We start from the raw sequence: 24692 nt of genomic DNA, 5'->3' as shown, positions 1-24692 counted from the left end.
CCTTCGGCCTGCACTGCTGCTGGGACAGCCTCCCTTCCTTCTGGCCATAGGGGCCTACCGCCCCTATCCCCCTCTTCCAGCAGGGGAGAGGAGGGGAGGAAGCAGAAGGCAGGGACGGGCCAACAATGCTGATATTTTCTGACGCCGCGGGTTCACCAATGCTAATCCTGTTCCTTCCGGCTGCCCCCGGGTTGACGCAGCTCCTTCATCTCAGCTGCAGCAATTACACCTTCTTCCTGCCTCTGTGGGCCCACGTGACAGGACTTCCTCTTCTGGGCCACATGGGCAGGAAGAATAAGGGGACAGAATCACCGTGGTCCTGCCACTGCTGCTCTACCACCCTCTAACCTCCGGCACTCCAGGCACCGTCTAGTGGTTCGACCGGCCCTGCCACCACCAGCTCCCGACTCTGTGCTTTCCACCTTACTTTCAGGCCGATACAGAATGGTGCGCTCGGCCGAGTGCACCGTTTAGCCCCGTTTGACCAGACGTTTTACAAGCGCTATTATTACCCATTATACTTGGGCCAATACAGGAAAGTGCACTCCGGTGGAGCGCACTGTTAGCCTGGGTTTGGACGTGCGTTTTCGATGCGCTAGCTTTACCCCTTATACAGTAAGGGGAAATAGCGTGTCGGAAACGTGCGGCCAACCCCCCCCGAAACTAATAGCGCCCGCAACATGCAAATGCATGCTGATGGGCCTATTAGACATTCCCGCGCAATACAAAAATCAAAATGTGCAGCGAAGCCGCACATTTTACTTTCATAAATTAATGTCTGCCCAAAGGCAGGCGCTAATTTCGGCCGACACCGGGGAAATGTACAGAAAAGCAGAAAAAACTGCTTTTCTGTACACCCTCCATCTTAATATCAAAGCAATATTAAGTCGGAGGCCCCAAAAGTAAAAAAAAATTTTAAATTTTAAAAAAAAATTTTTAAATGTGCCCGCGGGTTGGAAGACGGACACTCAATTATGCCGGCGTCCGTTTTCCAAACCCGTGGCTGTCAGCGGGTTCGAGAACCGGCGCGGGAAAAATTGAGCATCAGTTGTCAAACCCGCTGACAGCCGCCACATCTGTCAAAAAGGAGGCGCTAGGGATGCGCTAGTGTCCCTAGCGCTTCCTTTTACCGCGCACCCTCATTTGAATAATTTGTTTTACTAAATCGCGCGCCCAGGAGAGTGGCCTGTGCGCGCATCATAAGAGCGGGCGCTCGCCCCTTCTCCCGCGCTTCTTTCTGTATCTGCCTGGCTGTAAGGGGTAATAGCGAGTGTAAAACATGCAGCCATCCCCCTCCCGAAAGTAATAGCGCTCATGACATGCAAATGCATGTTTATAAGCCTATTAGTTATACCCGCAGGCAGGCGTTAATCAGGGACAACACCGGGAAAGGTGTATAGAAAAGCAGAAAAAACTGCTTTTCTGTATACCCTCCGAATTAATATCATGGCAATATTAAGTCTGAGGTCCCAAAAAAAGAAATTTTAAAAACTTTAAAAAAAAAAAATCTGCCTGCGGCCTGCGGGTTGGAAAATGGACGCTCAATTTTGCCGGCGTTCGTTTTCCAAACCCGTGGCTGGTAAAATTAAGCGTCAGTAGTCAGACCTGCTGACAGCCCACGCTTCTGCCAATAAGGAGGCGCTAGGGGACGAGCTAGTGATATTAATTCGGAGGGTATACAGAAAAGCAGTTTTTTCTGCTTTTCTATACACCTTTCCCGGTGTTGTCCCTGATTAACGCCTGCCTGCGGGTATAACTAATAGGCTTATAAACATGCCAGGGCTAATAAGGAGGCGCTAGGGACGAGCTAGTGTCCCTAGCGCCTCCTTATTAGCGCTGGCACTAATAAATATTGACTCACGCGCCCAAGAGAGGTGCCTGGGCTCGCGTCGGGAGAGCGGGCGCACGCCTCAGAGCACCGGCTCTTCCGCGGAGTTTATTGAATCGGGCTGTTTGCTAGATGCCTGGAATAGACTCCTGTGTCAGTGCATCATGCTCTCTCTCTGGCTGTATTCAAGTCCAGGCTAAAAATTCATCTTTTTGAGGCTGCTTTTAAATTCTAAACACTTCTGTACTAAAAAATACACTTCCCAGACTCTGGTTTGTCATGTATGTTTGTCTTGACTAAATTGTAAGCTCCATGGATTACGGACTGTCTTTATTGTGTTTCTGTACGGCGCGGCAGATTAGTAGCACTAAATGATTTGTAGTAGTAGTAGCCTCACAGTACACAGGTATCTCTAGCCTTCAATATCCTATAACCTACATCTATAACAGAATCATATTATTAATGGCACAACTAAGACACACAGAGACACATCCAAATAAGGATAGAAATGTCCCTCTTCATATCTTCAAGCATAAGCACTAGGACTCAGCTGAAGTACCGAAAAGCAGCCACTGTGCTAGAGGTTGCACCTCCTTTTATGGCTCCTGCCCCAGAAGTGAAGGGCTACAGTCTTGTTGTTTTGTCAGCTCTTCTGAATTCTCTCACTTCTTCTGTTCCATCTTTTCTGTCTTACTGTTTCCTGCCTCAGCCATGCCCTTCATTCATCTGATTCCTCTGCCCTCAGGTTAATCTCTAACAGGCCGATACAGTACAGTGTGCTCCGACGGAGCGCACCGTTAACCTGCCACTGGACGCGTGTTTTCCCTTACCCCTTATTCAGTAAGGGGCCGAAAACGCGCGTCCAATCCGCTGCACCTAATAGCTCCCGCAACAGGCAAATGCATGTTGATGGCCCTATTAGGTATGCCTGCGCGATACAGAAAGTAAAATGTGCAGCCAATTTTACTTTCAGAAATTAGCGCCTACCCAAAGGTCGGCGCTAATTTCTTCGGGCACCAGGAAAGTGCACAGAAAAGCAGTTAAAAACTGCTTTTCTGTGCACCCTCCGACTTAATATCATGGCGATATTAAGTCGGAGGTCCTGAAACTTTCCTAAAAAAAAAAAAAAAATTTGAAGTCGGCCGGCAGCTGTCGGGTCGAAAACCAGATGCTCAATTTTGCTGGTGTCCATTTTCCAAGCCCGTGGCTGTCAGCGGGCTCGAGAACCGACGCCGGCAAAATTGAGCGGCGGCTGTCAAACCCGCTGACAGCCGCCGCTCCGGTCCAAAAGGAGGCGCTAGGGACGCACTAGTGTCCCTAGTGCCTCCTTTTGCCCATTTTTACCACTGGGCCTCATTTAAATACAGAATCGCGCGCACAGGAGAGTGGGCGTTCGCCCGCTCTCCCGCGGACTTTACTGAATCGGCCCATAAATGAGTTTGTTCTGCAGATACCACAGTAGGACTGAACCTCACTTTTAAGCCAGAGTATATCAGGTGCGATCTCATTCTCTCTGATTTACTGCCATTAGTCTTAATGCTTGTATTATGCTAGAGCGCTTCATTCTGAGCTGCATACAGGCAAACCAGAAAAGCAGCCCTCACAATTTTATATTCAATCACCACCATGACAAAATCTTTAGAGCAATATTTTTTTAGCACCAAAAAATATTTTTATTACCAAAATAATTTTTGATGGGAATTAAGGACCTCAGAAAGGAATATATATAAATATAAATATACCAATATCCATACTGATTATGTAATCATTGGGGCAGTCCTACCTTTTTTTGTTTGATTCTATTTTATTGAGTTTTCAGTGTTGTGTCAGAGGTGGACCCTTGGGCCTAGGTGGGGTTGATGCAACCTGTAGGTAAGGACCTACGGTCCCCACTGTCGGCAGGTGGAGTGGGCTGATAGACAGAGGCCGCTGGAGCTTCACGTATACCAGCCCTCATTCCCCGCGGGTTGAGCCTTTGGGTGCCAGGGCCGGCAGGACTTAGGTGGGCCTCAATATATAATGACAAGAGAAGTTGGTTCAGCCCAGAGACAGCAGGCAAGAGATGGTACAGTTCTGCTCGGGAATGGATAATGTCCTGGAAACTCGGGCATCAATGGAATGAAGGCAGACAGACGGCGCTCGAGCAAAGGTAGGCCGAAGCCTGATGAATCCACATCCAGGGAGAAGATAGAAGAGGCGTTCAAAGGTAGGCTTGGGTCAGGGCTGGTGGCAATCCAGAGGCAGTGGCAGGCAAGGCTAGGTCTGATCACGGAGATGGTCAAGAGTGTAGTTAGGCAAAGCTGAAGTCTGATCATGGAGGTAGTCGATAGAGTAGTCGGACGAAGCGAAGGTCAGGGTCTGGAGATAGGCAATACGTAGTCAGGCGAAGCAGAGGTCTGGGTCTGGAGACAGGCTGGAGCATAGTCAGGCAAAGCAAAGTCAAAGTCCGAGTAGTCAATCCGAAGCATAAGCAGGACAGGAACAAGAACAGGAAAGCAGGAAAGAGACAAATCTCTTAGTAGTAATGAGTACTCGACCATTGAGGAGACCTGTTGCAAAAGCAACACTATGGAGCTGAGCCTGAGCTTAAATACTGTGAACAGTTTGACGTTATCATCCAGGGCCGCGGTTAGGTTCCCACCGCAGTCCCTACATAAGGATCAGTGATGTGCACGTGCCTAGGGAGGGGCGCGGTGTGAGCGGTGGCATCAGCACTGGGAACACCAGGGACTGTGGCAGGGCTGGAGGCACCAGGGGAGGCCCGAGGACGGAGTTGACTGCCCACCGCCACCAGTGAGGAGGAACCAGAGTCTGGAGTCTTTGTGGAAAGGTGAGGGGGCCGTGCCACGGGTCTGCTGCGGACGGCACGCGTAACATTCAGCAGTAACACAACATGACCCACAGAAAGTTCACATCTACATTAACATTTCAGTTGAGCACTGTTCATTCCCAATAAAGCAAGACTCTTACAATCCCCCCCAAATCCCTCTTCCCAATCCCCACTACCCCCTACCCACCCTTATTTCAACAGGCATAGCACAGGGCTCCAAAATCAAAATCTGGCAATTAAAGATCAATATTCTTAAACAGTCCTTTCAAAGTCATTCAAAATTTGGCTGTGAGCTCCATGTGGGAGTTTAGATATATATGGAAGCCAGATATCCAAAATAACTTTCTTCTTCCTGGGACTGATCCCTTTATAAGACATCTGTTCCATAATTAATAATAGATGTATCTTATTTCTCAAAAAAGTAATCGTCGGGGGTTTCTGTTTGTCTCCAGGCATGTAAAATAGCCTGCTTCGCCAGCAGCAGAGCTTGCCTTATCCAAACTCTTTGTGTGGAGGTACACTGGGACAAAGAGCAAATATCTCCAAACAAAGCTGATCATGCATCAGATGCCAATGTTTGTGTAGTAATCTGTTCCATATATGAGTACACTTTCCGCCACTGACATAGCAAAAAAGAATGTCCTAAAGTTCCCACGGCTGTAGAACATTTTATACACATCTCTCACTCTGAAATATATGCCAAAAAAAGCTTGGTGTTGCAAAAGAAAAGCTCTATTTAAAAACTTTAATTGTGTTTCCCGTAATTGTACATTGTTAGAAATCTTAGGTATATAAGCGTAACCAAAAATAATCTCTCCCTGTTAAAAGAATTTTGTAGTTCTTCAAATTTGAGAATATCCCCTTGATCATTCAACAGCTGCCCTATCACTACCAAACCCCGCTGTCTCCAGTTTGAAAGTATGCCGGTTGCCTACCCTGCAAAAATTATAATTGCTTTCCAAAGGCAAAAAGGGGGATATCCTAAAATTTAGCCTTAATTTCTGAGCCATCCATCTCCAAGATCTTTGCAAAGCGGCAATTATACAATGATTTGTCAAATGAGCTGGCATTTGACATTTAGTCATATGGATAAGAAACGACAAAGATAAAGGATATACCAGTTCTGATTCAAATTGAAAATCTGTATAATAATTCGTTCGTAAAACCCAATCTTCTATATGGCGTATATTTGCCCCCATATTATACAATTTCAAATTAGATATCCCTAAGCCCCCTTTCCTCCAGGGTTTCATAAGTTGCTGAAGTGAATTACGGGGTTTTTACCCTTTCCATAGATATGTCCATATTTCTTTTTCAACCATCAGCAGAGAAGCTTGGCCCATATAAAGAGGAAGTAATCCAAAAACATATAACCACTTAGGTAATATAATAATTTCAAATAAATACACCCTGCCCGATAAAGAGAGAGTGGTGTCTAGGCTCTCAAGGTATTTTTCGTAGAGTCTAACAAACGTTGCGTATTAAGCATGTGTATTAATGTCAAATCCCTTGATAGAAAAATTCCCTGATATTTTATTTTCCCCTCAGCCCACTTCAGAGGGAAATCCCCTACCCAGTCCTGCACTTGCCAGTCTCCAATTGGTAGAGCTTCAGACTTATCTAAGTTCAACTTGAGACTTGCTGTTTTTCATAATGATGAAATTCTCTGATCAGTTCCCTCAAAGAGTAGTAAAAGATGGTCTGCAAACGCTGAGAGCTTAAATTACTGTTCTTCCCAGAATATTTGGTTTTTCAGTTAATATCCTGTAACAATGGGTCTAAAGGCAAAATGAACAACAGGCATCCTTGTCTCATTCCTCAATGTAAAATGAACTCCTTAGATAAATCCCCATTTGTTAGAATTTTAGCTCTCGGGTTCTTTTGTATAATCCTTAAAAGTTGTAAAAAGGGGTCTTCAAAACCACGGTAATTTAAAGATTCAAAGAGAAACATCCAAACCACCCTAACGAAAGCCTTTTCAGCGATAAAACTGATAGTAAAGACCGCAGCTTCCGCTGTGATACCGGTCCATAGTTATCAAAATCTTCCTCACGTTCGTAAGTGGGATTCTTCCCTTAACAAACCCACCTGTTCAGGTGACACAAAAATGTTTAACAGGGGAGCCCTACCTTTTTTAATTATAATAAATATCTATGACTTCAATTTCAAAACCACTAAATAAAAAAAATACCTTCTGTGAAAAGACATTGTTTGTGAAAAACATAAATATACAACAAATTGAAATAATGCGATAAACATTCCCAACAAAAACATAAATTAATCCTCAAACAGTGTCCTAACAGAATCGCGATTACTATATTCTTTACAAAAATGCTGTTAATCAAATAGTACACGCATCATGCCTGTCTGATGAGTTGCTTTAGTAATGTATGTGATTATTTAATATATTTTTAGAAGGAATTTTTATTGTGAACAAGAAAAGTCAAGTGACTGAAAATGTGTTTAATAAAACTAGTATAGTAACATAGTACTAGTACAGTAACTAGTATAGTAACATAGTAAGCAACAACAGAGAAAGACCAAATGGTCCATCCAATCTGCCACTCCATGGACATTACCCCCATGCCTTCGGTTAAGGGTAGCAACTGCTCCTCTGTGTACGTTAACCTCATGCAGAAATGTTAAACTAAAACTAAATATTTCTTCATTTCCATCCTTTAGCCTCTAGGGATCCACAGTGTATATCCCATGCCCTTTTGAATTCTATCACTGTTCTTGTCCTTACCACCTCTTCCAGGAGGGCATTCCAGGCATCCACCACCCTCTCTGTGAAGAAATATTTCCTGATGTTGGTTCTGAGTTGTTACTCCCCACTGCCCGTTTTATATATTGGCCCCCTTGTTCTATAGTTTCCTTTCCAAACTTTAAGACTTTAAATCTTACAAATGAAACCATATAAAGATCACAGTAACACAGCCTGTGCTTTCACATGCTTTGAAGAAATTACAGTGTCTTACCCTGTACACAGAAAGTATTAAGCAAAAGAACCAATGGTGCATATGTGGGGTGTTTTTTGTTTTGTTTTTTACTTTTCTCATTCCAGCATAATTTTCATGCTTCTCTGTTATGATCTTTGTATATGGTTATCTCTGGAATTTAGGCACAGTTATTTTTAATAATAAGAAAAATATTTCCAAAACAACATCTAAGAGCAATGCTTCATATCAGGAATACGTGTGAGCGAGTTATTCTGGTCTCTTTTTTTTCCGGAGAGCATTGCTGCTGTCTTATGCTGCCCCCTGCAGACTTTCTAGCAGATTGCATGAGGTTATGTTCGCAGACTCCAAACGTACAAAAGTTCCTAGAATATGGGTTTAATGTCAGCCATTTAGACGTCTGTGGAAGACGAAGATACTTAAGAACTGATTCACAAAGCTTTATTTTTTTTTTCTCATAGATGCAGAATCAGGCCCGGAATGAGAAAAAAAAGGTCCGAAGCAGAGCTTTGAGAGAGCAGGTCTTTAATTATTGTGGGGTCCATATTCAGCCACTGAGTGGCTAGATAAGTTAGCCGGATGGACCTATCCAGCTATCAGCACAGCCACCCTGCTGAATATACACGGCTATCTTAAAAGTTAGCCAGATAGGTAGCCAGAAAGGTAGCCAGTTATTAGGTTAACTGGTTAACCTAACTGGCTTACATCGCTCCTCCCCAGAACATCTACCGCCCTCCCCAGGAACACCCCCGACATAGCCAGCTAAATTCTGGCAGGATAAAGAATTATCCAGCTAGAATTTAGGCAGATAAGTCGCTGAATATCATGGCTAAGCCATTTAAACAGATAACTTGTCACTTATCCGTCTAAATGGCTTTTGAATATCTACCTCTTTATGCTTATAGGGCAGCATCGAATTTACAGCACTAAAGCTGTGAAAAGCGCTGCCCGGCTGAAATGTGGCCTCATGAATACTAATTTTTAAAAGTTCTTAGAAAGCAAATTTAAGGGAGATGGCTTAATCTTTGAATCAAGGAACTTTGAGAGGAAACAATGGAAAAATAGTGAGTTTGCACATGCTGTAAATGGTTGGGCATTGCTTTAAAAATAATTGATATACATTATCTATCTAGATATATAGAGAAGCAGCGTGCATTACCAGCGCTGCGATCATAACCTGGGGAAAAGCAGGCGAGCGGGAATATAGAGCTGGGGATAAGGTTAGGCTGCAGGTTCGTGAAAAGGCAGCAGGATAGCATGAAGGGGAGGAGTTAGGAGCAACCGTCGAAGGATTCGAACTGAGGCTCCTGATAGGGTAGAAAGACAGTTAGTCAGGGAAGAGCAGAGACAGAAGCGGGAAAGACAGCAGAGAGTTGGGAGCTCAACAGTTTGTCTGCGGTTAGTTAGCTTGGCTACTATAATTATGGGAAAGAGTAAAGGGGGAGGAGGTAAGGTAAATACCAAAGGTAAAGGAAACAAGAAAGCAGGGATGAGGCAAGCGGTGGCAGCCCGTTTTTCCAGCCCCCCTCAGGAGAGCAGCACACCGCCGCGAGACGAACCACATGGGGGCCTGGAGGAGCGCCGGGTAGCAAGTTCAGGGGAGAGCGGACCAGAAGCGGCAGAGGATAGCCCAGCTAGCACAGGGGGAACGGAAGGTGCGATGGGGATACCTTAGGAGAGTTGTCGTTGCAGGCGTCGGGTTCGGACCTCGACCTCGTTCTGGAAGGGGGTGAGGAAGCAGGGCAGAGTGAGGGAGACGACGGGAGGGCGGAGGCAAGGTACGAGGAGCCAGCGCAGACCATGAGGCCAGAGGCGGAGAACAAAGGGAGCGGCAGCCCCAGAGCTTGGTCATACCGGAAGGAAGGCCTGAGAGGTGATGCCGGGGCGGAGTCAGGCGTCGGCATGCCAGTTGAAGGGCCGCGGCGAGGTCGGGTCCTAAGGAGGCAAGTTGGAGCAGGTGCCGGAAGGGAGCGCGGCAGAAGCGGAAGGCGTGTGAGCTGCTCAGACAGAGGCGAGGCGGATGCCGGCGAAGGTTGTGCACGGCACAGATGCGGTGAGTGCGGTAGAATGACTGGTGATTGGGGAAGTAAAGGGAGCGGGCTGGGTGAGGGAAGGGAGAGGGAAGTCGAAAGAGCTAGGGGTTCAAAGGGGCAGAAATTCGGAGGTTGGAGGGAGTGGGGTTCCGGGGATTACAGGGCACCTTTGCCCAGCTGGCAGGAGGGAGGCCGCGAGGGAGGAAGACAGGGCGAGCAGTGGAGTGAGAGGGGGCGGGAGAGGGGTTTGGGGGAGAGCGGAGGGATGGGGGAGGTGAGAGTATGGGGGAAGAACGAAGGTACTGCTGCCAGTGTGTTTGTTCCGGCAGGGAGAGAGAATACGTCGGGAGGCGAGAAGAGGCGCTCGCAGGACCGAGGAGGATGGGCAACAGGGCCGGAGGGACTGGGCGTGGTGACAACGGAGAAGAGGAGCAGTAGCGGACACGAGGGAGGAACCCCGGCGAGTCATGCGGTTGGAGCAGGTAGGGGGGATAAGGGAGGATTGGAGGGTAAGGTGAGCAGGAGGGCTAAGAGGAAAAGGGACACCTCGTCGAGTTCCTCAGATAGTGAGTCCACGTCTGAATCGTCAGAGACCTCCAGTGAGGTGGAAAAGAACAAGCGAGAACAAGGGTTGGGGCCAGCGCAGGATATGGGGCACCCAGCGCTAGCATTATTGACGGAGTTGTGGAAAGGAGTGCCAGGCAAGTTGAGAAGGAGAATTAAAAGGAGGAAGTACGTGAACATTTTTCAGTTGGTGGCAGGGCGAAGAGGGCTTTCACGGCGTGGTAAATGGGGAAAGAAAAGGAAGGATAAGGAAACCATGAGCAAGATTCCGAAGAATATTGTCAATTGGATGAGAGGATTCCTTAGGCTGGCGAGTGTAGTCAGTCATTATTTCCCAGTTCAGTACGCGGCGTTGTTGTCATACTGTGATAGTATATTAGGAGCATTCAAGGATTACGAAGGTTGGGCGTGGCTTAATTATGATGAAAAATTCCGCGAGAAAATGGAAGGAAACAGGTTCATGTCATGGGGTACGCAAGACATACACTTATGGTTGACGCAAATGACGAATAAGGGTACGCGTCAGGGGGCAGGTTATGCTGGGGCTGGGCATACGGGTCAGGTGGGTCAGTCGGGAGCCGCAGGCTCCGTGCATGGGGAAGAAGGAGGGGGGGCGGAGGGGCCGGGAGTAAGGACCAGAGAGGGGCCTCAGGTGGCAGGGACGTGTGTTGGCAGTACAATAAAGCCACGTGTCTGTTTCCTGAGTGCAAATTTAGGCATGCATGCTCAGGTTGTAATGGGGCCCATCCCAGTGTTAAGTGTCCACAAGTGATAGGGAAGGTTCCAGGAAAGAGTGTTCGACCATAAAAAAAAAAAAACAAACAAACAAGTAGAAGGGATTAATAAGGGGGGGGAGGGGGAGCGGGCTGGGAACGGGGTTTTTATAAAAAAAAAAAAAAAAAAGGGAGTGTAATAGAAGGTTGCAGGTTAGCAGATTAGTGAGTTGCAATAAATAGGGCCGAGTTGGAGGGGATGAGGGTGAGAGGGGGGAAGAGCAGTAAGGCAGGAGGACAGCGAGGGAGAGGAGTTCGAGGATTGTTATGTAAGTTAATGGGTTTCTTTTATACAAGATCAGAGTCAGAGGAGCCTGTTGGAAGAGGGCGGAAGGCAGGAGAGGACAGCGGAAGAGGAGTGGAAATTGATCCAGGCTTCAGTGGCCCCGCACACATGGAAAGCAATCCTCAGAGGACAGGCATTGACGGTGCAATACTTGGAATCCAGAGGATGGGAAGGGGGCACAGTGGGTGAGGAGTTGTTAGTGGATTTCGTGGTGTGGGCCAAGCAGGAGGGATACTCGGTCGCGACAGTGAGGAGCCATTTAGCGGGATTCGCTTTTTTCCACAGGCTTAAGGGATTCCAAAGTCCCATGCACAGCTTTAGGCTCAGGAAAATACTGGGTGGGTGGAGTAAATCAGAAGGCAGGGACAGGGACAGCAGGTTGCCCATACGATACAGAGATCTTGTGCGGTGGGCATCTACGCTGGAAAAGGTTTGCTGGTCAGCATTTGAGGTGTTATTGTTTCAACTAGCCTTTTCATGGGCTTTTTTCGGGGCGATGAGAGTGAGCAAGTTAGTTGTGGCGTCAAGGACTAGCGAAGATGGTAGAGGTCTGTTATGGAACTGTGTGAGGGTAGGTGATAATGCGGTACAGTTGTTTCTTAGCAGGTCAAAGACAGATCAGAGTGGACATGGATCCACTATTTCATTGATACCGGCGGAATGCCCTCAGGTGTGTCCCGTCAGGGTGGCTCAGGCCTATATGAGGGTGCGGCCGCAGGTTTTCGGTGCTTTTTTAGTCCACGAGCATGGGTCGGCGTTAACAAAGTATCAGTTTTCGGCGGTGTTGCGGAAGGTGGCTGCATTAGAGGGTAAGGATGCCAGACAGTTCAGTTCTCATTCCTTCAGGATTGGGGCGGCGACGTCGACAGCAGAAGCGGGGTTGTGCGGCGGAAGCATACAGAGGATCAGAAGATGGAAGTCAAGGGTTTTTAAGAGATACATCCGTTCGGGGGAGGGGGAATGATGGATGAGGATATAAAAAAAAAAAAAAAAAGAGGGAACAGAAGATATTACGAGGGGTTGGGAAGGGTTGAGGGGAATGTTAACACGTTGTGTTTTCTCATTTCAGAGCTAGTTGGGTTGCAGAGAGGGTCTAGATGTACCTACGGTGAAGACCTAGAGTTGGAGAGACTGGGATGGCAACTGGCTTGGTTTAGCCGCAGGGAATGTTATGGGACGAGTTGTTGCCTTTCCTGCAAGAACGAATAGAGATGTGGGGGGTTCCGAATGTATTATTGATACATTTGGGGGGCAACGATGTGGGGGGGGATTCCATATCGCAGGTTGTTGACCAACATGAAGAAGGACATAGCACAGATTATGATCAGGTGGCCAAACATCCGGGTGGGATGGTCAGACATCATCATACGGCTCAGAAATAAATCGGAAACCGTGTGGCAAGTTGGAGTGAAGAAGGTGAATAGGCAGTTAGGAAAATGGATGGATTGGGAAGGAGGTTTCTGGGTGCGGCACCAGTGGGCATGGGGAGTAGAACCGGGGTTGTTTTGCGGGGATGTGGTTCATTTGTCGGAGGTGGGAATGGACTTATTTAACAATAGTTTGCAGGAGGGTTTAGAAAAGGTAATTGCCAGTGGGAAATAGAGCCGCAGTTGGGGGGGGTATAAGCCGAAACGGGCTTGTCCTGTGGCAGAACACCCGAGCCTGGTTGGATGTATTGTGAGGAGGGGGAGTTGGAGGGGGTGGAGGAGGAGGACCCTGTGTAGCTGGAGGGGCTGCTGCATGGGAAGACCTGAGAACCGGGGAGTGTCGGTTCTAGGTGGAGCTTGCTCTCGTGGAGAGAGGCGGAGCGAGCAGAAGCGGGGGTGGGTCATCTCCACCATTAGGGTCAAGGTGGTGGAGGAGAAGGGGGAGTGAAAAGGGGGGATAGTTAGGGGATGACACGTTTTGTTAATTGGTTAATGTTATGAAGGCTCGGGTGAGGGTAATAATAAACTGCGGCCTATTTAATGCCATTGCGGTGTCTGAGTGTTTATTATGGGGGGATGCAAGAAGGGAGCGAGCCCAAGTCTTTTCTCCCTGTGTTAATAATATATTACTTTTCTGTGTTAGCCGTGCGCCAAAAACTTATTTGTGTTGCCATTTTGGAATATTTAATGGCTGATTTCGTTTTCTAAGGTGTACTTTGGTATCTGTCACCCGTTGCCTGGCGGATGAACTCCAAATCCTCTTGTCCCGGATTCGGTACTTGGTAGGCACACTCCTGTGCACATTTTCTGGCACCAAGTTGCACTCCTTCTGATTTCATTCTCCCCTGCGTGCGCGGCTTCCTAGGAACGGAGTCCTTCCAAAGACAGGTATCACGGTCCGGGATCCAACCTCTTCAGTCCCCAGAAGGAGACTGAGACTGCTCAGTGTGAGGCTCGGTTTTATAGGGTGGAGGCTCCTCCCCTAGTGGTTCCCGGGGGCTCCACCCGCTTCCTTCCACACCTTTGTCTCTCGTCTCTTTACTACTGGGGAAGGAACTGTCTGACTCTCTAGTCCCTGTCACCCGGTTTTCCTTCCCTCTTAAAATTTCATCCCTGGGGTTTTTAGTTCCTGGGGTTTCAACCTTCCTCCCTGGACCGGCATATTGACCCCGTCACACACCTTCCCCCGTTTTTCAGTAGTCTCACCCTCTGGTGAGACTCCGACCCCCTCCCTGCACAGGAAATCAGCATTTCCAAGTTTTTTTCCCATAAGCTTTTTCCTTTCAAAAACCCACCAGCCCCTTCCTTTTCTGGAGCAGTGTTTGTAATTGGGAGCTCTCTCTGAGGCTCCCTGCTTTCCCAGACCTCTCCTTTTTATCTTTACCTCAATGCTAGTCTGCATTTGGACTCCCCCTGATGCCTGTCCCTGAGACAAACTTCTGGACGTTCTCTCTGTAAGGGTAGTCTGCCTATCGCCCCCCGTTCGCTTTGGGCTATTGTAAGTGGAGCATCTTTCAAGGGTGGCTTGTCTCAGAGGCTTTTGCAAGTCTGCTTTCAATTCAGCAACCTCCCTGGCTGCTCGAGCAATCTCACCCTCCACTTGGGTTGCTTCTTCAGAAGTTTCCTGTAGTTCTTTTTGAAGCTGTTTTACCTTCTCTGCCCTCTCCTATTCCAGTTTTGCTATCCAGTCAGACTGCTACTCTTCCTCATCAGACTCTTCCTCTGGATCTTCCGTGTCGTGCAAATTATCCACATTGGCTTCTCCAGTCTGTCCATCTTGTTGGGATATCTCAGAAGTATCCCTGGCATAGGATTCTGGCTCTGACCTCTTTGGTTGGGCTCCAGGATTTGGGGCTTGTGTTTCAGGTTTCTTGGCATCCACTTCTTGCTGCAGATCTGTAACCTGTTTCTGCAACTTTTGTACCCATTGGAGGGCTTGGTCTTTCTCCACGGCTTCTGCATCCCTTCTCATCCTCATGGATTGCAGCTCCTTTTCTTTCTGGGCTAGTTGTGCAGTGTAGTCGTCAATCTGCACTATCATTAGTTTCTTCTCTTCTAGCAATTCAGATTTTTCCTGCTGCAGAAGTAGAACACTCTCTTCCATTTTCTGTACCTGAACAGCATGTGCCTCCATCTTTTGGTCTAACAGGTGTTTCCAATGTGCAGCTTCCTGTTTGGCAGTCTGCCGTAGTCTCTGCTGGGAGTTTGCTAGGCTTGAGAGCTCTTCATATTTTATTTCCCAGGTCCTCACAACCTCTTCATGGCTTCTCATCTGTGCCACCGCCTGCTCTGACCACTTAGCTTCTGAGTCAGCTAGCCTCTGGTGGGCCTCCTGCAACTCACTCCGGAGCTGTCCCATTTCCTCACCCGCTATCTTCTGACTATTAAGGAAGTCTGCCAATAACAGATTTACCTGGTCTCGCTGTTCCCTCTCCAGCTTCAGCAAACCCAGAGCTACTTCCAATTCAAGCCCTGTTTCTACCTTCATTTGGATGGCCTCAGCTAATTATCTGACCAGGGTCTTTCCTCTGGGCTCCGGGTCCTCTTCACCTTTAACCGCCATCTCTATTCCTTTTTCCTTTTTAACTTCAGCCTCCAGGGTTAAGGTTTTCTTTCCTTTTCTCTTCTTACTCTTCATCCTGGATCTTTGCTTTTCCTCAAGTGGGTCCCTCTGTATCATCCTAAACTCCATCTCCAGTGGGCCTTCCCCTTTTTGACCATTACCTGGGGAGTCCCCTACTAATATGCTGTCAGTGGTCCCAACCTTCTGCCTGGTAATAGCAGTTCTTTGCCCCTCTAAAGTTAGGCCCCCTGTTATAGTTAGAAAACGTTCCTGGGGAAGCTCAAACCCATTATTCCCAGTACTTGTCTCCCTATACTCCCAACCAGGCTCTACTAATTGACAAGACCCTCTTAAGGACCTGGGGTCACTAAAAAATGGATCACGCTGGGAAACAACCTTTCCCTGCTCTATCCCTTTCTGTTTATTGTGATCCCCTCTTGGATCCCGGGTTCCCTTGTCTCTACCAATACAGCAAGGAATGCCATCTGCAGCACCACTTTTGGGGTTATTTGTCTTACTGAGTACCAGACAACCACCTGTATCCTCCCACTCACCACCTATTTGTGGAGGACTTCCAGGGACTTGCTTTCCCTCTACCCACATTTTATACAGTGCCACCAACGGGTCTTTAGGACAAGCCCACAACATGTGGCTTTCCTCTCCACAGATCCCGCATCCTAGATACTCCCTAAAAAAATCACTCCTTTCTTCCTTCTCCTGGAAGATATTAAGGGAAATTCCTTTCACTGTCCCATTCACATCAGGCCTAAACTTTCCTATACTGCCCTCGTACCATTTCCCCTGTCTCAAGGAAGATTCTACTTTATGTGGTTTTGATCTCCCTGCCATAAGTTCCTCCTTTGAACCTAGGGTTCTAGACGTCATAGCAACTCTTCTTGTCTGTCCATATTCTTCCCCTTTACCCGTTTCCTCCTTTGAACATAGGGATCTGGACTTCATAGCCACTCCTCTTGTCTGTCCATATTCTTCCCCTATACCTGGTTCAGGAATCCCTACAGGCTTATTCAAAACTTTTTTAGTGTCTCCCTTGCGATCAAGGTTCTTACTAAATATTTCCCAGCTGGGGCTTCCCCGTTCCCCAAACAAAATCAAATAACCTCTTAACGGAGGGGTTAATATCCCAACATACTCACCTCAGCTGGCCATAACAACTTCCTTTCCCCAAGTTATTAGAGTCCAACTTGACTGATTTTTCCCAGGTTCCACCATCTTCCATGTTCCGCACCCCGGGTTAGGCTGCACCAAACAGTCCCGACTCCAGTGTCCGGCTCGAGTTCTCTGTTTCCCTTTGACTCGCTTAGCCATCCACCCATCCTGTAGGCAATCGTCCTCTCATCAGGTTGACCATGAATTTCCCCCTCCCCTCGTTCTCCAAGGGGTTCTTGTCTCACCTTAGGTAAACCTTCTTTTTCCCAGCTGGCATTTTACCTGTTGAAGCCTTGGGTGAGTCAATCTACCATTTGGAGCATGGCCTCTTGTTGTCTTGTTTGTTGGATGAGTGTATACTGCATGAGCTGGGCTGTGGCTGCCTAATGTGTTTGCATTTTCTCGACTGCTCACTTCAGCAATTCCTCAGCTGCCATGATATCTGAAAAGAAACAAAACAAGACCCAAGTGCAATACCTTCTTCTCCTTGGCTCTCCCTTCCCCAGGACTTTTGTGTTTAGCCTTTTTCTTTTTTCACTTTCCAGCCCTGTTTAATCCACCAGCACCCCCCTTCCAGGTACTCTTACCTCCTAGAGCCGCTGGACAGCTGGGTCTTTGTCTCCTGCCATCCTGGCGATTGTCAAGGTCCCACTGCTGCCACCACTTGATACCTGTCACCCGGCAGATGAACTCCAGATCCTCATGTCCCGGATCTGGTACTTGGTAGGCACACTCCTGTGCACCTTTCCTGGCATCAAGGTTGCAGTCCTTCTGATTTCAATCTCCCTTGCATGCGCAGCTTCCTGGGAATGGAGTCCTTCCAAAGACAGGTATCACAGTCAGGGATCCAACCTCTTCAGTCCCCAGAAGGAGACCGAGACTGCTCAGTGTGAGGCTTGGTTTTATAGGGTGGAGGCTCTTTCCCTTAGTGGCCAGGGGTTGATTCCCGGGGGCTCCACCCTCTTCTTTCCCCTCCCCTAGTGGCCACGGATTGGTTCCCGGGACTCCACCCACTTCCTTTCACACCTGTGTCTCTCATCTCTTTACTACTGGGGAAGGAACCTGTGTGACTCTCTAGTCCATCACCCGGTTTTCCTTTCCTCTTAAATTTCTTCCCTGGGTTTTTTAGTTCCTGGGGTTTCCTGGTTCCTGGGGTTTTAACCTTCCTCCTCGGACCAGCATTTTGACCCCGTCACAGTATCCCATCAAAAATTGTGCTTTTTTAACCTTAATCGAAAAACAATAAAAATTAATTTCTCAGGAGACACAAAGACAGTAATTTTCTGTATGTTTCATGCAGGTGAAAACGTGTTTACAAGCATAACATGGCCTTCTGATCACTGCCCTGCCTCTACATATGGAAGCAGAATGTGTGCCGACTCAGCCCACGTTTTTCTATCTGCTGGGGCTGGTATGGGCGCTGTGTAACTGCACACATATTTACAGGTCCTGAGAAAAGGAGCATGAGCAGGGGAGATCTGGGGAGCGAATGTATGTGCACACAGATCTTTTTTTCCAGTCCTTGTTGATGGGCCCTTTACATTAGTTTCCTTAATACCGAATTCAAAATGTCAACCTGTAATAATACCCACTAATAATGAAAACCTAGTATAACAGAGGGGGAAATGCAAATGGAATTGCACCAAATTCTCCCGAATGAGAACATTATGTAATTAACTACTTAGAGGTTATACAGAACAACAAGGATGAAGTCTGGGTGACTCTGGTACAGAGAGTAGGGAGAGGAAGCTCCCATTAGAAGAAAAACAAGACGGGTATTTTTAAAAGTTGATAAGGAAAATAGAGAGAGTTCTACGTGATCTCCCCCATGTTGCATGAATGTTTTCTATGACCACTGGCTCTATGAGGGCTCTGGCTAGGAAAGAAGGGCAAAAGTGGATGATCAATCTCAGATGGTAGCGCCAACAAAGGAAAGAGAGTAGCAGGATTTGGGACTGCTCTCCACCTAGGCCAATGCTGACTGGCACTATGAGATGTTCAGCCTCTCATGCATATATTGCAACCCCTCATTTATGCATTATGGGACCAGAAAAACCTTTAAACAAGATGGGTTTCTTATCTTCAGTTTCTGTGACTCCAGCCATGTTAGCTGCTTATAGCTGATTCAAGTCTTCTGTCTTATTATTTTCTTGAGTATGTTTTGATTTGTGCTTTCTTTTCTTTAGGTTCGTAGTCGCTTGGTCTATCTAAATTAGTTGTTGGATGAATGTTGTTCACACTTATCTCTGTTTTCTGGTTATTAGAGCGTGTCGTCTTCATCGCTTGAGTGTGCTATCCTTATTTCTTGAGTGTGTGTTCTTCATCTCCCCTCTTTTGTTTCTTTCAGTCACCTACAACATTATGCTTTAAAAAATTAAAGAGAGAAAAGCTGTCTATACTTTCCTAGAGTATCTTCTGTTTCTAGTATGTTCCCTCAAGTGTATGTCTCGACGGCATATTGAACCATACACTGGCTAATATAAGAAATAAACAGATAATTAATTTCCTACACTGTACAGGATCGAAGGAACAACTGGCATTGGCAATTTAGGCATTCAGTTTCATTCTTTCTCTAGCATTCAATGTACTGATCGATTTTCTTTGTAAATGTTAATACCTTCCTTGTTTACTTAATTTCAGTGAACTTGTGTCTTCTGGATCAGACTAAATTGAGTTCAGTAGAGAGTCATCTTTTGCTCCTTAGTTAAGGATGAACTCTTCCCTTATTTTCCTATGGTTACTGCAAGAACCAACAACTGACAGACTAGCTAGCAGGCTTTAACCATTTGCTGGTTGATGTCATATCTCTTCCAGACCTTGCTCCCAGGCAATTTCTTCTCAGGAGTCTGACTTGGAGATTACTTTGCTCTGCTACCAGAAATCATCTCTGGGGATATCTAGAAAACCATTTAGAGGAATAGTCTAAGAACGATGTGCCTTAATCTGCTTCTTCTTGAATTAGAACCACTCAGAATGTGGTAAGATTTATGACACAGGGTTTGCAGGTGTAATTACACCCATTCAGCTCTTGACAGCATTTTCCCTTTTAAATTTTGTTTCCAATTGTTATAATTTTCATTTATAAAAGCTGAGAAAAATATAGCCTGAGTATCAGCTGTGATTTATTACTCTTAATTATTCATATTCTTACCTTAACTATCAATATTGCAAATTTTTAAATTTAAAATCTCTCTTTCATTCATAACTCATACATGACAAATAATACCCAATTGTTCCCAAAATGTTAGTGTTTTTCTAGGGTTTCTCTGATCTCAGCAATGCAGTCTTGCCCCATACAAAACTGTCACTCTCAGCAACTGTATTAATTGTAACAGTTCTTTTTCTTATTCAGTATCCTTGCTCTGTTATAAAAAAGATATAATGCTTGTTACATGTGCTTATATTCCTCAAATAGCTCTCTGTTTGGCAACCCATCGCCTGATACAGGTGGTTACTGATTCTACTAAATTTTGACATTTTTAAAATTTAATTAAAGTGACCGTGAAAACCCCAGGGGATCTAATTACAGTGCACTTCTTGTGTCCTTATGCTGGCAAATGACTTTGATTTTATATCTCAGCTAGGATGCTAGCAAAGTCACCATAGCAAATCTTCTATGTATGTAGTAGCTGTACAATGGTTGCAAGAAAAACCTGGACCAAATCATTGCTGTTTACCAGGAATGGAGCCATTTCATACACTGCACATTCTCTTATCAATTTCTCTGGTCCAAAAACTCATAACCCCCTATGAGATTTGGAGTTGGCATGACTTGCTCAGGGCAGCATGGCATTTGCATTCCCTTCTTTATATTTTATTTAAATTAGAACCCCCTGCAGTGGCAATGGATTCGATCCTGACTCTCCCCTGGGTTTATTTCTGTGGTGGGGGCTTGCTTGGAGCCCCCTAGCACTACACATATACCCCTCTCATTTCAGTGGGATAAACATCCCATAAGGGCCCATTTGAAGGTAATGGGATGCATGGTTAGCTTTGAGGGGAGGATGGAAGCGTGGGGGGGAGAGGAGAGGGTCCTGAGGAGGCACTATTTTTTTTAAATATTTATCGGGGAGGGCGAGGAAGAGGTTTGGAGGGCTAGAGCAAGTGTTTTCTTTAATATATAAGTGTTTGAGTCGGGGGTCCTGACCTGCAGGGGGTTTTAAGATTAGTGGTGGTTGGGTGGGAATGTAGCCTGGAAGCTTACTGTGGTTTTGTCTTTTTGCAGGAAAGCCACTTATCCGGATATCTTTTGAAGATATCTGGGTAAGTGACAGGTTATCCAGTCACACAAGGCCGGATGACTTTAGGCCTGCTCTGGCTAACCGAACCAGTTATAATTTCAAATTGGATAAGTTAGCCAGATAACGCGACTGCTCCCTGAAATGCCTCAGGAACGCCGTTTGTTTTTTTACCAGCTAGATTTTAGCTGGATGAATACTTATCTGGCTAAAATCTAGCAGATAAGGAGCTGATTATCCCAAATCTGGCCATTTAGACTGGCAACTTTAAATTATCCATCGACCTCACAGGATCCCATTGGTTATCTTCCTTCCATCAGGTCTCTGAGATGCCAATTATATCTACCTCCTTTTTCAGTGCTATACACTGACTCTCCCATCTTATTTTTTTAGACTTCTAGTATTTGCATACCGACAATTCAAAGTATGTTTTTGTTTTGAATTAACAACCTGCCTATCAGTTGAAAGGGATAAATTTAGAATCTTTTAACTCTGCTCATTATTTAATGGCACCTGGGCAATGTTTTCATTTATTACAATTGCTGGTGCCCCACGGCTGTCAGGGAAGGCATTAATTTCAATTTGTAGAAATCATGATGACTGGCACTACTGTGGACAAGTTTCAAACTTGTATTAATTCAGCCCCTTTTTGTATTCTTTTTATTTAATTTTTAATTTTCAGAATTTTCAAATTATTACATGTAATCTACAATTTAGAACATGTACATATTTCCAAACATATAATCTTTTTCAATATATGTCAAGTCATATTTTTACATTTTCAGGATATATATACCTAAATATAAGAAATGCGGGGGGCACAGCAAAATTACAAGAGATATCAAACTATCAAATAACTAATAGGAAGGAGCACCTTACTTCCTTCATGTCGATTCATCTCTTGGGGTACCATGCGAGTGATCAGTCGGAAAATCCCTGAGCTGTTCCAGTTCAAAAAACACATAATTATTATTCATAAATCTGACACATTTACTTGTATATTTCAATACAAATCGGACCCTTTAACTTAGTATCCTCTCCCCCATCATCAGAAATTCCTTTCTACGATCTTGTGTAATTTTTACTATATCAGGATATATCCAAATTTGTGCGCCATAAAACTTGGTCAACCTATTTCTAAGAAACAGTTTCAAAACATTATTACGGTCAGTGATGAAGGCAAACGAAACCAACATGGATTTCCTTTCCCGGATTTCAGAGTCTATTGATAACTCAAGTAGCTCAGAAATATCCAATGTATTCCACCGCTCTTCTTCTCCCAAAACACTTCTTTGAGGCAGATAATAAATCTTTGTGCAGACAGGTAAATGGGTATCTGGAATTTTCAGAACCTGCTTCATATAGGTTTTAAATAATTTGAGTGGTGATATACCTCTAATAACAGGAAAGTTTATGACTCTTAGATTAAGTATCCTCAAGGTATTTTCCACTTTCTCCATTTTCTTCTCTAGTACCAGATCTGACTTTATGATATTCTTTTGCACATTTTCAATTTGTATTATTCTTTGCTCATGACTTTCTATCTTTGAATTAAAAGTAGTAATCAACGAGTTATTAATCATAGTCTGATTTTTGTTTCCAAAGTTGTAGCTGTTAATGTTTTTAATGTGGCTTCAATTGCCTTCAGAGCGGACCAAACATTTCCTATAGAAATTTGTTCTGATTGACCAAGCAGAATACTCACAGACGCAGGGTCCAACTGTTCCTCTTTTGCTTCCCCAGAGGTTCCTGGCAATTCAGTACCCGTTGTTGTTATTTCCACGGGTCTCGTCTGACTCTCCTCTCCATGAGAGCCAAACCTCCGCACAGACTGGCTATCTCCTCTTTGCGGGGTTCCACCCACTTCTCCCCCACACTCAGACTCCAGCCGGACCATCTCTCCACAAGCTAGGTGAAAATCGCTTTTAGTCTCTGTTGTTATCGGGGACACCACAGGCTGTGCGGGGTGTGCCAGTTTAATCGGCTCGCCAGGGCTTAGAGTCACTTGCAGGGTCAGAGGGGACTGCGTTCACTCCTCAGCACTCCCCTCAGCAACCAGCCCCTCCAGTGTTCGAAATACTCCTTCAGGAAAGAAACCCTCAATTCGTTGCTGGAGTGGGTCTGTTTCAGGTAAGCCAGACAAAGCTCCCCTAAGTCGCCCCTTCCTCTTAGTATGAGGCATTTTTAATCCAAGTATAGGTATAGGACGATGAGAGCCTCTTTCCACCATATCCTATCAAGCGGCCATCTTGCCCCCCCCCCCCCCCTTTTGTATCTTTTACTATGTGTCCAATATATGCACATAGATTTTTTGTGTAATTAACATCATGACAAACTGCTGATGCTGAGGGCATTTTCAGTAACCATAAACCCAGATACTTGGAAAGGCAATGAGAATTTTTTCAAAAAAATGTAAAAATTCTCAATGCAGTATTTCAGTTCAAAGCAAAAGTGACATTTCACAGATAAAATCTTGGATCATATCTCTTAATCTGATCAATAGTGAAGGCTTTTCAATTTTTATAAAATTGACTTTTTTGCCACTGAATTTTGAAAAATCTACCACAAGAAACAGAAAATAATGGTTAAAGCAATGATTTTGGACAAGGCAAATGTAGTAATTATGTATCTTACAATAACAGTGAAACTACAAGTATTCTTATTCGAGAGTCCCTTACATTTTATCCAGATGTTTTGATAGTAAATCACAACGTGATGTATATTGTTGTCAGCCCTTGCTTGTTAATATGGAAGAGCAGCCTAGAAGTTAGAGCAGTGGCCTTTGAACCAGCAAGAGCTCCTTGTGAGCTTGTGGAAGTCACTTTACCCTCCATTCCCTTAGGTACAAACTAAGGGGGTCATTTATCAAAATGTGTTAGGGTGTTATCGTGGGCATTGGGTTGTAACGCATGTGATAAACACTGCATTATAAAATGTATATGCAAATTTGAAAATTTTATTCAAGTGGAAGGAGTTTGGGTGGAATAAATAGAAATTTAGGCCTGGTTAACATTGTGTGCGATAACATAATGCACACTATCACGGGATTTAATGCCAGAAAACTACACCTTTTTTCTGGGCATTATGCCTGCGATAGCTGTGTATTACCTTATTGCTTACTATTTGTATTTTTATATTTATAACTGTAAACCGTTGTGATGGAAACTCCGAATGACGGTATATAAAACCTATAAATAAATAAATAAATAAATAAATAATGGCCAAAATGCACTCTCTACCTAGCTGCAACCAAGCAAGGTAGAGAGAACATGGTACAAATCTACTCTTCTTTCACCTTTCATCCCTCCGTTAAATCTTCTCTGATGGTAACTGTGCTGTTCCTACTTATCACTGTGCATGTAAAATTGCCACCTCTTAAAAAGGTATAAATAGTTAACTTTTTTGTTAGTCTCTACAGAGGCGCGCTCTCTCAGATTTAACATGCATTGAGCTAAAATTGCTGTGCAATGTGATACCTGGAAAATTACTCTAACTATGCCTTTTTTTTTTTTTTTATCATGGGCGCTATTCTTGCTGTATTTATCACAAAATGATGACTCTAGGCCAGAGACTAATGTGGTTGGATCAGCAGTAGATTTTCATTTGCCGTACCAGTGACTCGCGCATCTGCAGCCAGCCAGCATGCACAACTTACTTCTACGAGAAGGAGGAAGTATTTATTTATTTATTTATTTATGTATTTAATTGTTCACTTTTGTATACCAGTATTCATGGGGACATCATATCAGTTTATAAGGTTTAACGGTTTATAAAACAAAAAAAAAAGGGATAGCTAGGGTAAGTTTAGGAGTCAAGGTGGAGAGGGGAAAAGGGAGGAAGGTTAGGTAGGGGCTAGGGAAGTTCCCTTCCAGTCCACTCCTTAATTGGAGCAGATTGGGAGGGAACTGGTTAAAAGGCCAATCGCGTCACCACGCTTAATTGAAAAAATACCCCCCACACGCCCAAGTGGGGCACCTGCACGCAGATGTGTGCGCCAATACAAAATCGGGCGTGCATATGTGCGCA

General features: G+C 45.2%; 1 long non-coding RNA gene across 3 annotated transcripts in view; it reads left to right on the top strand.

The window, feature by feature from the left end:
• Window positions 1-24692, top strand: part of LOC115086060 — a 51640-nt gene that overhangs the window by 7015 nt on the left and 19933 nt on the right. Inside the window, exons 1-3 of one of the 3 annotated variants that reach the window (XR_003855043.1) lie at window positions 9986-10130; window positions 22410-22578; window positions 24230-24339. This is a non-coding gene — a long non-coding RNA (uncharacterized LOC115086060). Of the gene's footprint in view, window positions 1-9985; window positions 10131-22409; window positions 22579-24229; window positions 24340-24692 lie in introns of those variants that run through there. The other 2 variants (XR_003855044.1, XR_003855045.1) reach the window with 2 other exon arrangements.

This window comes from Rhinatrema bivittatum, chromosome 2 (genome assembly GCF_901001135.1).
Source record: "Rhinatrema bivittatum chromosome 2, aRhiBiv1.1, whole genome shotgun sequence".
Taxonomy (NCBI): domain Eukaryota; kingdom Metazoa; phylum Chordata; class Amphibia; order Gymnophiona; family Rhinatrematidae; genus Rhinatrema; species Rhinatrema bivittatum.
The sequence above is the reverse complement of the archived record's forward strand: the minus strand, read 5'-3'. Positions and strand labels throughout refer to the sequence as shown.